Here is a 14216-nt window from a genome sequence, read left to right on the forward strand (position 1 = left end):
TCACTCGGTTCTGAGACGTCCTGACTGGATCCTACAGCTTTCACTTCTACCTCACTCCTAACCTCATCCCTATTCATTTTGTTAACAAGCATACGAGTCCACAAACGAATTAACTTCACAAATAATTTGTACTTATCTTTCCTTTTTGATGTCCCTGATTGTAGATGTAAAATTATGAGATACCTGCTCACCCCCCCCCCCCCCTCTCCTCCAGTCACAAGTCTGCTTGATTAACACCATCAGTGTTAGTAATTAAATGATGTAATCCTCCAAAGGTTGGTGGGCTATCCTCCGATTAAGCCCCTGTAAAATTGCGCCACTATTTCCACTTCCAAAAATTGCAGTTCAAAAGCAAGAGTAGCAGAGTGCATCTCTTGTATATTCTCCCACAATGGATCACATGAATGCTGAACCTGAAAGAAGTATTCATTGATTATCTCATTTTTCATTCTGGCCAATAATCTCTCTCTTAAGACCCAGCTTCACAAATCACGCGAACACCCTTATTGTGCCAGCTCATCTGCCACCATTTCAGTCAAGTAACTCTGACACAATGGATACAGTAATTGAAAAACAACCTCCAGTCTACCCTAAACACTTTCACCTGTTTTCTTAAGTCAACCAAAAACAATTAGCTGTTGCACAGTGTCTATAGCAAGATATTCCACTCCACACAACACACTTAAGAGAGGGTTTGACAGCAAACTTACACAAACTAATTATGTTATAACTTCCCAAATTGTGAGAGGCACAAAGTTTTTGTCCTCTCTTCCCCCAGTACTTCTAACACATCCTAACTTGCTTAATGCCATCTGTTATCACATCACTCTCAACTGCAACTCGCCAACCTCCAACTTGTGTTTAGGATCACAAACCACTAAATTCGAATCATTTATAGGACTGAACCAATGTGTGACCTGGAATTGAATAAGCTACACAAAAAATGGTTCAAATGGCTCTGAGCACTATGGGACTTAACTTCTGAGGACATCAGTCTCCTAGAACTACTAAAACCTAACTAACCTAAGGACATCACACACATCCATGTCCGAGGCAGGTCGCTCGGTTCCAGACTGTAGCGCCCTGAACCGCTCAGCCACTCCGGCCAGCAATAAGCTACACAAGCATGCACAAAAATTTCCTACTTTCCAAGAAATACTAAATTTTTCCTTCGTCACCAAGAGAAGCCGCACTTGACGGATGGGCTCAGCTGGTCAAAAAGTGCCACATTAACCTGTATTAGAGACCCTAGCACCATGTGCAGCCATGGTGACAACTCTGCCATATTGCCTTCCTCTGACATATCACATATTTTCAGTTCATAGACGAGTTGTTCTCGTTTTAGATAACTGATCCTGATAACATTTCAGGCTCCATAGGTCCACCTAATACGCCTGAAATGGGACGAACACAAATAGATTCTGGTAAAACAAGTTACACAAGGCAAAATATCATTAACTCTGTACATCACCAAAAAGCTGGTATCTCTTTACTTCCTCTCTTGTTTTGCCATCTGCCTCCTTACATACATTTTATTTTCATTTTTGCCTAATTACCGTTAACATGCACGAGTATAATCTGCATTTTGATAAAAGAGAAAGGTTGGCCCTCCATCTTAAGGAATATAGCACCAGGTCTAATTTTGTGCTTAGTTTTGTGTATATAATTAATTTCTTAATTTATTTTGACCATCCCTAGTTAATACATTTCATTATGGGGTGAAATCAGTAACAGTTTCATGATTTAGATTCTATTGTTAATTTATAAACAAATATAAATTATGCACTAATTACAAACTTTTGGAAGAAGAACTCCTAGGATTCTTAAGGCTACAGCCACACTTGCATTTTTTGAAGCTGGACACTCAGCATCTAAAGAAGCAGCTTCAAAAGTCACTTGGTGGTGGCCACATTCGACCGTGTATATAACTTCTTTCAGTGCAACGTGTCCTAGCGACCAAAGACGTGAATGTGGCCATATATGACTCAGTAGCATTTCAGACCTTCCTGGGTGACATTGCAACATTGAGAAATGAATGTATTAAGTAAACAATCTGCAACAATAATGTGTGCTGCATTGTTACTGATTTGACGGAGACAACAGACAAAAAAGATGTTTTTGGACTCATCCAATAATTGAGGATAGATCAGAGAGGGGAACATTCAATCTGCTACACAACAAACTTAAAGAAAACCCTGAAAAGTTTTTTGAGTACTACAGGATGTCTATCAAGTCATACGAAACCCTGCTGTCTAATGTGTCGAATGCTATTACTGGAAGAGATACTCGACTATGTGGTTGTATAAGGGCTGAAGAAAAACTGTCAATTACTCTGAGGTAAGTGAAGTTTTATTACTTATTGTATTGTTTGTTTACAATGCGTAAAAGGACAGGATTGAATCTTCTGATTTTTCCTCAAAGATCATTGTAGGTGTGCTGCTTGGGGACTGAGATGATTGTTGGTCACTTTCAGATGTAATTCTGGACGGCAGAGCATGTGTGTAGGACTGAACCAACTGTAAATATTTCAAATGAAAATCCATCTTGTCAGCCGGGCTAAAGTTCTTAATAAGCGTCATTTGCGAAAGTAGGAACATTTCATCTGGATCATTAGTTCTACGTTCCTTTGTATGTGATTGTTGTAAACTCATTTCCAAAACGCCCAAAACAATTTTTTTTCAAACTCGTCCTGTTTTCCTTTCTTTCTTCCTTTGCACTGTGTGAGTAGACAGGGGGCAAGGCTTTGGATATAGTATGATGTATTTCAGGTGTTGTATTTGCTTCTTGTTGTGCAGTGTTGTTGTCAGCGACTTGCGTACTTTCTGTTAGATTGACAACCATATTCCCAGATGTCCTTTGGTAAAAAGAGAAAACGGTAATTGTCCACAGTAAAATTTTATAATTTGTGGCCCTGCATGGCTTAGTCTCAAACTTAAAAATGCACGAACATTATAAATATGGAATACTCACTCTCTTTCTACACATAAAGATTGGAGAAATAACAACCATTTGTGATAAATGTAATGTTTCCTGGGTTTTGATGAATCTCCACTTTTACCATCATGCATTTTCACATTTTTGTAGTAGCAATCCTTAATGTTTCATGGCAGATATCTTGCAACTGGCAATTCCATCAGATCTCTACACTTCCAGTTTCTACTTGGATGTTCAAAAATTTCAAAGTTTATTTGAGAGAGATGCTCAGCAATCTGGGAAACAATGCAAGGCCCAACTGCTGAAGACTGGTTGAATATTAGTTTACAGTATGAAAAAATTCCACATTGCATGAGATGTACTGATGTAAGCATATTAGAGTGATCAATCCATGGGGACTGAGTAGTGAATACTTTAACTACAAGAAGTACTTTTCAATAGTTTTAATGGCAGTAGCTGACGCAAATTACTGCTTCAGATATATATATAGAGGTTGGGGTCTTTGGACATGAGGGAGATTCAAACATCCTGAAAAGTACTAATTTTTAACTACCATTTATTGACTGCCAGGTGGTACATGGAATGTGCATTAAGTATTTTGGCCAATAAATGGCGTATATTCCACCTTCCGATTTATGTCAGTATCGATTTGGTTGACATCACTGTTAAAGTCACTTGTGTACTGCACAACTTTGTGAAGGAAAGCAATGGGTACAACTTTGATGACACTTCACCATGTCCTTTGGACAGCATTCCAGCACAGGGGACAAGAGGGACCGTGAAAAGAACACACACAAGAGATCAGTTTGGTGAATATTTATGTTCTACTGCAGGTTTTGTACCCTGGCAAAACTGATATGTAAACATCGCCGAGTAAGAAAGATTGCTGGCATAACAAGACACCTCTAATATTCTACAATAAAGAACACATATTGTGACTTGTTGTACTTACTTAACAAATGTAATTCACCAGATGCCTTTCATATAATATAAATATTTTATTGTATTCTTGATCTTTTATACTACCCAAATTAAATGTTTTTCCTAAACATGTAGGACATGTCTGAAAGATCAGACCCCATATCCATATAAGTATATAGTTCTGGCAACACTGGCCATGACCTCCTCCTCCTGTGCGAATGCACACCTATTTCCCGAACTCTTACGGGACTTGGTAAGAATGTCTTGCATGAGTAATGAGTGTATTGGGGTGGGGGACATATGAATGTAGTGTGTGGACATACAAGGTGAGAATGTGGGTCTCGCAGGAAGCGTGCGCGAGATAGTCCCTGCAGTCGCGCTATACTCTGTGCCCTCGGTGGATCAGATGGATAGACTGTCTGCCATGTAAGCAGGAGATCCCGGGTTCATGTCCCGGTCAGGGCACACATTTTCACCTGTCTCCGTTGATATAAATCAATGCCCCTTAGCAGCTGAAGATATTAATATAATTCTAATTTCGTTCTCGACGGCTGCAGGTCATCAATGGTGTCTGTTCTTTCGGACACATCCATATAAGTACATCCTACTTCAGTCCTGGTCGCTGCCCTCTACAGTAAACAGCCTGTTAGTAACATGTGTTTCGTATCTGAGGAATACGTGTGACCTTCCGTGTAAGTTTTTAACTTTTCATTTTCCATTATTTATTGTTATTTGTTTGATGCTTATTAGTAATTTAAAGTAGTGTACAGGGTGAATTTACATGTGTCTCGAATCGACAGTGAAATTAAACTAAATTGTGTGTGTCAGATATGTATGACCTTCAGTGCTTGTATCACGTCGTTTATTCAGTTTTGTTTAACATTTATTTCTTAGGTACTATGGGGGACAAAGTGATGTATAATTTAAACAATCCTTTGGATGTTGAAGCTGTGATAAATGCAATTTTGCATAATACTGACAATGGGGATGATCAGGACAACAGTTTTATGGAGGGAGTGACACTGATGAAGAAGAGCATGTATCGGAAAGAGATGGAGATTCTGATAAGGAACTGAGTGCTCAGTCCAGCTCAGAAGACAACAAAGATGAGGTCAGCAAATTGGCATTTCAAGCTGTTCAAAGGAAAAATAAAAAAATAATCGAGGTTTGGTCATGGCAAAAAAAGCCAAGGAACATGCAAAGATGAGGTAAACAAAATATTTTACTTCATCTGCCAGAGTAATCGGACCTGCAAAAATCCTGACTAATATTCTAGATTCATGGAAATGTCTTATCTCTGACACAATTACTCAATGTATTGTAGAAAATACAAACAAATTTATTCTTACAATACAAGATAACTATTCTTGTTCAAGGGATACTCAACAGACAAACACAGTGGAATTGAAAGCCTTAGTCGGGCTGCTTTCTCACGTTGGCGTGTACCACGCGAATCATCTAAATATCAACAACTTATGGCGGATGGATGACTTCCTAACCATAATGAGTATAAAAAGATTTCAGTTTTTAATGTCATTTATTCGTTTTGATGATGTGGAAAGAAGAGAAGAACGAAGAAAAACTGGCCGCCTAGCTCCTATGAGAATTATTTTTGAAGAATTCTTTGTGAACTGCCAAAAATGCTATTCACTTGGCGAAAATGTCACAATCGATGAAAAACTTGAGGCTTTTTGAGGTAGGTGCAGTTTCATACAATATATGCCATAAAAACCAAGCAAATATGGCATAAAAATTTGGGGTATAGTCGACTGTTTGATATTTTATACATATACTATCGAAATATATGTTGGAACCCAACCAGAAGGTCCATTTAGCACAAGTAATAAACTTTCTGACGTTGTGAAAAGGTTAGCAGCACCCATTTTCTACAGTGGAAGAAATATCATGGCCGTCAGTTGGCTTACGGATTACAATTTGGTAAAGGAATTGGCATAAAAAAAATTTCATACATTGGCAGAAATGTAAAAATAAGTCTCAAATTCCTACAGAACTCACAATGACCAGAAACTGACAGCCCTACTCAAGTCTGTTTGGTTTTCGTAAAGAGGCAACACTTGTTTCATACGTGCCAAAAAGTACAAAAATGTTTTGTTGATATCCAGCCTTCTCGATGAAGGAACAGGTGATCTCAAGAAACCAGAAATTATAACTTTTTATAATCACACAAAAGGAGGCGTTGACACTGTTGATAAACTTTATGGGTCTTTCAACGTTGTGAGAAACACAGAGCGATGGCCTCTGGTGGTGTTTTCTTGTTTTTTTTTTTTTTTCAATGATGAATGTTGCTGCCGTAAATTCATTTATAATCTGGAAAGAAAACACCAGCAATAATCTCAAGAGAATAAAATATTTCAGATATCTTTCAAATGAACTTGTGCAAGGACATGTAAAAGGAGACATGCTAAAGTAACTGGAGACCTCCATGTAAAAGTTTTAAAAGTGTTGCATGCAGAGGATGAGCACCAACAGCAAGGAGGAGAAGATCAACCTCAGGAGCCTCTGAAGAAAAGATGTTGGCCATGTTTAGTCAGTAAGAAAACGAGAATCACCCATTTCAAATGTGAAATATGTGGACACTTTATTTGTTTACATCATTCAAGAAATGTTTGCATTGATTGTATTTCAGCTTCCAAATAACTTTAGTATATTGAGAAACCAAAATTTCATGCACAATCCTGTATAAATTTGACATTCATACACGGAAAGTAAGTATCAGTACTTCAAGAAGCCGTGGGAAGAAAATGTGTTCTGAAACATAATTTTATTTATAAATAATTTACCTTACTTTTGTTTGTATAGCCCATGAATAATAACTAATATTACCTTTACGATAAAAATTTAATGTTTAAAAAGACACAAAGTTTGTTAAAAACAAGTGGTGTGCGAGAGACACGCACGATCGCCTCTGAAGACGCACCTATCATAAGGTTAATTGCTTCCAAAATAATTACCAGGTTTGTCAGAAGTACTGTTTGTATATCTGTTAATTTCATTATTTAACCTAACCTTTGTGATAGAATGAACTGTTAAAAAGGAGGAATTTTTCGATATATTTGTTAATTGAAAGAGTTTTGTTTTAATTGTAACTTCTGTAACTTAAACGTATAGTTTTAGTGCCTATTATTATGATGATATATAAAGCACCGATTCTTGGTTCTGAGACAGTCGGTCCATGGCCAGTTATCAGGTGGGAATTATGTATTGCTTAAATCAACAACAATGTATCAACTTAACAGTGGAATAAGTGTAACACGAGTTAGAGCAAGTAATCACAATGCCTGTTCAATTTATTTGAGAAATACTGTCACATGTACATTATTATTACGCAAGAACTGTGAACTGTGTCATTAGCTTTTTACTGTTCATAGATGTTCAACAGCCAAATATTGTAGCAGTACGCTGATGTTTGCTTGCAACCTGTTAATGAGGCCTATCAACATTTACGAACAGTGAACTGGCCATATATTTATTTATTTATTTATTTATTTATGCATTTATTTTACCTGGCAAGATTAGGGCCTTCAGGCATACTCAGATTGAACGAGTTACAGTTACTAAATAACATTAAGAACATTTAACGTATTATGCAGTATTGATGTCAAACGAAAAAAAATTTGAGATTATAACAGTAGTACAATGATAGTTATAACAATAAAAATAATTATAACAATCAACGATAATAATGATAATAATAATGATAATAGTAATAATAATAATAATAATAATAATAATAATAGTCACTAAGTATATGAAAGTAAACATACATTTCTTTTGTGAATGTCAGTTAGTTGGGAATTTTCTCGTTATATTCTTGCAGCTTGTGAGTTATTCTCATCGAGCAGAGACATAAGACGATAGAATGGGGTGAAAGAGATATATAAGAGGTAGATAGGTTTGAAGAAGAGAAAAAGAATGGTAAAATTCGAAGCTGTGATGGAGAGAAGAAAGAAAGAGATGTTAGGGGCACAACAATGGTGGCTATACCGTCCCTAATATGTAAGTTTTGAGTTCCCTCTTGAATGTTGAGTAGTTCTGGATAAGACGCAGATCACAGGGGAGTGCGTTCCATAGTCGTATGGCTGAGATGGAGAATGACACGGAGAAAGATTTTGTGTTATGTAAAGGTACAGCCAAGATGATAGACGTATCCGATCTGGTATTGCGATTGTGGAATGATGATAGATGTTTAATGTGAGAAGATAAGTATTGAGGGCACCAGTGGCTAAGAAATCGATGAAGTAAGCACATCGTGTGGAGATCGCGTGCCTTATGTGGGCGTATCCAACCTAGCTGTGAGTATGAAGGACTGATATGATCATACAACCGAATATTGCACACGTATCTGACGCAAGCATTCATCACTAGCTCGAGGCATCTAGAATTTTCACTATTCGTGCCGTGTTGAACTACATCGCAGTAGTAAAGATTAGGCAAGACTAGTGTTTGGACTAATTTTTGTTTAACATGGGTTGGAAATATTTTTCTAAATTTTTGAATTGCATGTAGGGAGGAGAGCGATTTCCGGCAAGCTGTGACTGTTTGTTCTTCCCAGTTTAGGTGTTCATCCAAGATTATTCCAAGGTCTTTTACTGTTTTTTGGTATGGTAGTTGGGTACCATTGAGGAGTATTTTAGGGACCGTTTCGCGAAAGTACCGGCTGATTAACTTTGGATGAGATATAATCATGTTGTGAATGGTGAAAGCTATGAACTGTGAAATGCAGTTGTGCAACTGTCAGCTATATCATTTACAGTAGTCAGAGTTGAACTTCCACTCTCCATTTTTGAGGCAGTATAACTATGCTGCACGTTGACACTGAGGACTATCAACGAAGAAGTAAAGCAGGCGAATGTCACAAATGTAGCACACTTCTTGTGTTTTGTTTGCCCTGGAAGGAAGGGGTGGGCTGTAATGGATTAAACATAATTGATAGCATTTATATCCTACAATCTAATTTATTAAACTCACAAGTATAACAATTAAAGCAGATAATATATTAAAGACTTAAAAACAAGATTCAACTGTTGAGTTTTGAGACTTTAAAAATAATTTAAATTAAAAAAAATCATGATTTAAATATTTAATCAAGCCTAGTAAAATTAATCAGCAGGAAACAGACTTTAATATCATCAGCCAAAATTTAAAAATAATTTCCCCAGGTTCTCCCTTAGGAGATAATATCAAATAACAGAAGCTAACTCCCTGTTGGTCTTTTTGCTTTTGCCTGGCATGCACAGGTGAGCATGACCAGCTATGTCATAGCCAACTCCACTCCAAGGCACAGCTGAACTGTTTCTTGGAGTCATTTCATGTGTTACACTTGTGCTGTAGCGCTGGTAGGGAAGCAGGTGGCATGGAAAATGCGAAGTGCAACAGTGCTTGGATGCTGATGGTGCATTGAGGGTGAAAGGCATCATCTCTGCAGCAGAATTCCTCTCATTGTGAGGCGATGGAGTATGTGGCTGCTGAGACAGGCCCGTCAGGCAGGTGGTGATAAAGATACAATCCCTAGAAAGGTGAGGCAATATAGAAGTGAAATCAATGTCGCTGGGAGGGTGTATGTGTGATCAAGGTGGTGAATGCATGGGTTGTCACACAGAAATGTCTCATCGTTGCAAGCTGTGAGACAGAAATCATTATGGGCGAGCTTTACAGTGATATCATTTGTACTGAAGTCTAGCTGAACGGCAGTGGGACATCATGTATTGAGAGTTACCGTCTATATATTGGGTAGTGATTCTATGTACAATTATTCTAGGTGTCAAGTAATGGGAGGGCAGTGGTATGTTGGATGTGGTCCTTCATTTATTGAACTAAAGCAAGAGGACTGCTTGGAGGGTCTGTTGCCATCACTCAACTGGGTGATATGCTGTAGTGGTGTTAGACTTGATATCACAGAGCTTACATGGAGAGGTGAAGAGATTCAAACTGGTGGCTTTGATCCTGGTAATTGTGTCCGATTTGCCAAATCGTGTAATCTGAGCCTTTATGAGAGCACAGGTGGTGGTTTCTGTGCACTGTTAAGGTCTGCCTCTCATTGACAGACCAGAAGTATCCGTACACCTGGCTGAAAATGACTTACAAAGTTCGTGACACCCTCCATCGGTAATGCTGGAATTCAATATGGTGTTGGCCCACCCATTGCCTCGATGACAGCTTCCACTCTTGCAAGCATATATTCAATCATGTGGTGGAAGGTTTCTTAGAGAATGGCAGCCCATTCTTCACGGAGTGCTGCACTGAGGAGAGGTATCAGTGTCAGTCAGTGAGACATGGTATGAAGTCGATGTTCCAAAACATTGCAAAGGTGTTCTATATGATTCACGTCAATACTCGCCACACAAAACAACGAGGGGTGCAAAGCCCCTTCCATGAAGAACACGACCACACCATAAAACCACCGCCTCCGAATTTTACTGCTCGTACTACACAGGCTAGCAGATGACGCTCACCGGTTATTCGCAATACCCACACTTGCCATCGGATTGTCACACTGTGTATTGTGATTCTTCATGCCACACAACATTTTTCTACTGTTCAATCATCCAATGTTTAAGCTCCTTACACCAAGTGAAGCGTTGTTTGGCATCTATCAGTGTGACATGTGGCTTATGAACAGCCACTCTACTATGAAATCCAAGTTTTCTCACCTCTTGCCTAACTGTCATAGTACTTACAGTGGATCCTGATGCAGTTTGGAATTTCTGTGTGATGGTCTGGATAGATGTCTGCTTATTTCACATTACATCTCTCTTCAACTGTCAGGCAGCAGACAAGGTCGGCCTGTACGCTTTTGTACTGTACATGTCCCATCACATTTCCACTTCACTATCACATCGGAAACAGTGGACCTAGGGATGTTTAGGAGTGTGGAAATCTCTCATACAGATGTATGACAAGTGACACCCGATCACTTGACCACATTCAAAGTCCGTGAGTTCTGTGCAGCGCTCTGTTCTGCTCTCTCACGATGTATAATGACTACTGACATCACTGATATGGAATACCTGGCAGCAGGAAATATATGTTTTGGGGGTGTCTGGATACTTTTGATCACACAGTGTATCTGAACCTCTCTGATTACAGGAAAGGGCTGACAATGTCATCGTGAACATGGTGGAAGAGAGCCACTGGGATTTCAAATTAGCCCGACTGAGGCTGTGCATGTCTGCCAGCTTTACTGCGTTGGCGCCAAGTGCATCGCTGTGCCCACAAATGACAGTCCTGCTTGCTGATGGTCAATACAAAGTGTTCCATTATGAGATGGACTCTGGGACCAACATTGGGATGGACGAGACTGTGGAGTTGGTCGAAAATTTCTCTTTGTATTGTTAGCAACACAGTGGCTGAACTTTGCTAAGAGACACATTGCAGAGGATTTGTGTCAGTTCTCAGGACGGCGTGTGTTTAGATGCATAGTCTGGTAGTGTCATTACGCATCAGTTCTGCAATTCTCACATTGTTGCATTATTGGTCAGTATCTAGCTTCTCATAAGGGTACCTTCTGAAGCGGAGGGAGAGAGTACTGATTCACCCTAAGTGGTCTGCAATAAGATTGTCTGCACCTCATGTATTTGGCGATAAGGTCGGGTGCCAGTACTGAGAGGGTTGACATGTTATGATGATTATCGCATCGCAACGATGAGTAGTTTGTGGTCTGCATATACTATAACATGACATCCTTAGACATCTCTGTGGAAGTACTTCAGGGCTTCATAAACTGCAAGGAGTTCTCAGTCTAAAGCTGACCATTTTGATTGGGAAACTAATTTTTTTTGAGAAGAAATGGAGCAGCACACCACTTGTCACCCAGTATCATCTTGGTCTTGATGTATTAATCAGCTAATTCAACAAGGCCATAATTTCCTAAAATCATGCCCTGAAATGAGATCCATTCTGTCTGAGGATTGGGCCACACACCAAGAACAGCTTTTCATCACCCTCCCAATCTTCACAACATCCTTGTCAGACCCTATGCTCCTTCTGCACCCACCTCCCTACCCTATGGCTCCTGCCCCTGTGACCGTTCCCACTGCAAGATTTGCCCTATGCACCCTCCTACCACAACCTATTCCAGTCCTGTAACACGCAAAACATATACTATCAAAGGGAGAGCCATCTGTGAAATGACACGTCATATACCAGCTGTTATTTAAACACTGTGTGGCCTTTTACACCGGCATGACTACCATATAGTTATCAGTCAGGATGAATGGACATAGGCGGAGGGTGTATACAGGCAACAAACAATATTCTGTTGCAGAGTGTGCTGTACAACATGACTGTGTGTCTGTATCACCACATGCGCCATCTGGGTTCTTCGCCCAGACACCATTTTCTCAGAACTCTGTAGTTGGGAACTAGCACTACAAAATGTCCTTGGCTCTCATCAGCCACCTGGCCTAATTATGTTAATTCCTTTCATCTCAGCATTTATTTGCAGTGACTTACTCCTTTCTTCACTCCATTTTATTTTTCTACATCTTTTGTTTTCTGACTTGTCTATATTTGACCGTCGCTCTGTTACTTACAATGCACTTAGTTTTTCGCTCTTATTAACTCGTGCACCATGTTTTAGTAGTGTCTTGCATATTACCTTGTCTTCCTTCAACATTTAAGCTCTCGGATTTTCAAATCTCATCCAGTGTAGTTGCTCTGGCATAACCACAAGCCCCGGAACGAAGAGGAAGAACACAAGACCAGAGGAGATGGTGAGATGACATCAGCCAATAGCCTGCTGACAAGGATTGTGCCACAACAGGAGTGACCTCTGCAAGAAGTGAATGTAAGCATTGCTCCTGTCAGTCTCAGCTGGACATTAGTGGACTTTATTCGTAGAGTATTAGCATGGCAAGCAGAGAGTGCTACAATACCAGATTGTCGTGATCCATATCTGTTGCTTGTTTGAACATTATGTATAGCAAGGACTCAATTATATTGCATGTCGCCCATCACTTGCGACAACATTTTGTACATTCAGGTTAAGTATTGTCAAATCTGCTTTATAGAAATAATTATTTGTTTGAATTGTTGTACAGCATTCCGAGAATGCAGCATCCCTTAGGCACCCTGTACGAAACGAGTGGGCAAGACCCCACATTTGGTGACTCCAGTCCTGTTTCTTCACCCCTCTTCCTTCCCCTTCAACTCTTCTTCCAGAAGGAGCCACTGGCTGTGAAAGCTTGGAAACGTCAAATCCTTTGTGTGTATGTGGGTTCCCCTGCTGCCACTTGTGAGCAGATTTTTTGTCTATCCATTTACATTATATTATCAGTTCTTCAAGTCAAATAGACAAAGTAACGTCAAAGATAGTACATTTATAATCAAATGTATTATCTTTGATGATTCTCTTCAAATCTGGAACATTGCCAGTGTTATGTTCATTTTATTCTCCTTTGGTACATTGTCTGTTTGACTTGAACATTTTGATATATGTTTGTTAGTATTTGAAGAACGGGTTAAAATAGTTGTTTGGGTGTTTTAAAGCATACTACAATATGTCTACATTGAATCATGACACAGAAAGCACTGAAGTCTTTGCTATGTCCAAAGATAGACCACCCTTCACTTGCCAGCTATGTTTGTTGCTATCAATATCCCCATAAGTTTAAACCCTACCAAAATATGAAACATAGCACAGTTATCAGATCATCAAGCCATCATAAAGTCACACAATTCCTTACACTAACCACTACATACCATAGTCAGTACATCAATCAGTATAAACAATCATGTTTCCTCATAAAAGCTGTAACACAGAAGAAAGCATTAAATGAGCAAACGACCACACGGATACAAATCATCAAATAATCACTAGAAAAATCATCCCCAGGCTTCATAGTACAGCATAAATTATATTATAAGAAAAGAAGGAAATGAAAAGTTCATTCAATAAATAAAGTAAAGATAAAGCCTTTCAATCCTCTCTTAGAGACAATTTTCTGTGCATTACTCTTCAATGTTATGAGTAGGATAGTTGCTACTCACCATACAGCAGAAATGCTGAGTCGCAGTGGCAGAACAAAAAGATGTGAGAAAGTGAGCTTTCAACCAATAAGGCCTTCAACAAAAATATACAACATACACACTTGCAAATACAACTCTCACAAACAGGACCACAGTCTCTGGCTGTTGAAGCCAGACAGTGAGCAGCAGCGCATGATGGGAGAGGCAACTGGGTGGTGGGGGCAAGGAGGAAGCTGGGACGGGGAGGGATAGCAGGTAGGAGTGGGGAACAGTAAAGTGCTGCTTGTGGGAGTGTACAGGGCTGAGGTGGAGGAGAATAGGGCACCTAGATGCAGTTTGGAGGTTAAGCAGAGGGTGGGGAGTGCAGGGGGTGA

The sequence above is a fragment of the Schistocerca gregaria genome, chromosome 1 (assembly GCF_023897955.1).
Source record: "Schistocerca gregaria isolate iqSchGreg1 chromosome 1, iqSchGreg1.2, whole genome shotgun sequence".
Classification (NCBI taxonomy): Eukaryota; Metazoa; Arthropoda; class Insecta; order Orthoptera; family Acrididae; genus Schistocerca; species Schistocerca gregaria.